Below are 2,325 nucleotides of genomic sequence, written 5' to 3' on the forward strand. Positions count from 1 at the left end.
TCCCAATTCTCAATTCTCAATTTTTAAAAAATAAAAAGACTACAAATTGCATACACAACTACGCAGCCACATGTTTATAACTTTTTATACACAGTTATAATGAAATTAGTGGATAAAACATATTGCATAACATCATTTTATATAGTTATAATGAATTAGTGGACACCTTTAATTACTTATTTTCTTCAGCATAAGATATAGTTCCATGCAAACCATTTATTTTTTCTTTCCAATATGATGTTGTCCTTAATCTATTGGGGCCGAAAACTCTTGGTTGCTTAGTGATATTATCAAAGAGATTTGGAATGAGAAAAAAATTAAGGAACACCATTAAATATTTATATAAAATTTTAAACAACACGTTAAGGAAATTAAATAAAACAATATTTTACTTCATTTACTTTCTTTTTTTAAAATCAATAGGCTATTTACTTCATTTACTGCATCTTTATGTAAGCAATTATTGGAAAATTCTTTCAATATTAACACCATACTACATGTTTATTTATTTCATAAAAATTTATTACAAATATAGATAATGATAGTTTAATCATTTTCATGGCTATTTTAGAAATTCCTTTGCAATTTGTCCATTAGCACCCTTAGGATAAAATCCACCAGGCACGTGTTCATCTCAGAACTGTATACGATCCTTAAAATCTCAGCAGGAGTTCTTTTGTAGGAAAGTGAACCAAAATTAGCTGATAGTACGTTACTTCTAGTCCGATTCTCTGCCCCGAGTGGTGGTTGAATGTATACGCCCTCATCTTTGATCCCACAATTACCTAATTTATTTCATAGTCCTGATATACGAGAGGTGAAATCAGCCACTGTGTATTGATAAGGGGGAACTAATTTTGTTGCACTCTCGTAGAGGTACATCCTGATAACTGCGTCTTGTCCTGATTCAACACCTAATAATCCTGCCAAAAGCTACAAAAGAAAAAAAAGTATTATTTGCAATGAAAAAGGGAAATGAACTAATTTATTAACAGAAAAGAGTCATATTTTTGCCTATACTATTACAAATAAGTTTATTTGTCATTCACTATACTTTTTCAATATATTTGTTATTTTCATCCAACTTTAGAGTCATATTTGTTCAAATCTTTTGCCAGTCTTGAACTTTTGATCGTTGTTTCACTCATGGGCAAACCTTTAGTGTTAGAAGTTAAAATTGTTGAACTTAAATTTTTGCCCACGAGACAATCAAGATCAAAAGTTCAAGATCACCCGCCTCTAAAAAATTTCTCGTAAATCATCCAGGGAGGGGGAGTGGAGGATTAATACATATATATTTACTTACCCTTTTGGTTTCGTAGCCATTGATATTGGGTTTTGTACCAACATAACCAACCAATTCTAACATATGGAATTACATAGCAAGATAACATGTAGCTCAAACTGTCTCTATATGGATCAAATGGAGGTACCAATTTGTGCCCAAAAGCATCGTCAAATATCTTTGCAAAATTTTTAGCACTAAGATCTAACAAAGGTCTTGGAAAAACACCAACTGTCAAGTTAAGTGATCTGCAAACCAACCAAACACACATTACACAACCTAATTATATAAATACTTCGCACGATGGTACATAAAACTTAGCTTTCTTTTGAACATGCAATTTAATATTATGATATGAAATTTGGTTATGCGACGTCAATAGTCCAAATTTTTCAGGATTCCAAATTTCAATTTTTTTTTAAAATGCAAAATTCGAATTTACCTTAGATGACCAACTTCTTGATTAGCAAATTCCATAATAATATTGTTTGTAATTTGATCAAGATTTGCTTTTCTAGCACCAATAGGAGGTGGCCCAGACATAGGCAAATTTGGTGCAACTACATCAAAGCCCAAATCCATAAGAAGCCCATAAAAAGTACTCTGCTTCCAAAAACTCTAAATTCACTGCAAATTGCATTTGTCTATCTCTTCTTTCTTCACTCCCACTCCCTCCTCTGGGTACCCTGATGGACAATAAGTATTTGTTGTATATGAAAATGACATCAAGAAAATTTCATTAAGGACCATGTAAGTGATTAAGAAATGGATAAAGAGTAATTTAAAAGACATAATTAAGCTTAATGTAGAATAAGAAAAGAATGTTTTTTTTTTCCAAGATGTTGTAAATGTGTGCTTTTTGGTTCAATATATATACTAGTAATATCCTCATTCTTCTCTTCTCTCCTAACTCTCGCTAAAAATGTAAAAGTTTAGATACTCAATAAATCATGCTATTAATATTTTCCAACCCCATTTGATGTGGCTTGTGAGATTCATGTATTTGGTGAAAAGAAAAATACTTAATATATTTTTATGAA

General features: G+C 31.0%; 1 pseudogene; it reads right to left on the bottom strand.

Moving 5' to 3' along the window:
- Window positions 1-562: 562 nt before the first annotated feature.
- LOC125815718 (desiccation-related protein PCC13-62-like) lies at window positions 563-2,077 on the bottom strand (annotated as a pseudogene).
- Window positions 2,078-2,325: the final 248 nt, after the last annotated feature.

This window comes from Solanum verrucosum, unplaced genomic scaffold (genome assembly GCF_900185275.1).
Source record: "Solanum verrucosum unplaced genomic scaffold, falcon-dt-bn FXZP01000261.1, whole genome shotgun sequence".
Classification (NCBI taxonomy): Eukaryota; Viridiplantae; Streptophyta; class Magnoliopsida; order Solanales; family Solanaceae; genus Solanum; species Solanum verrucosum.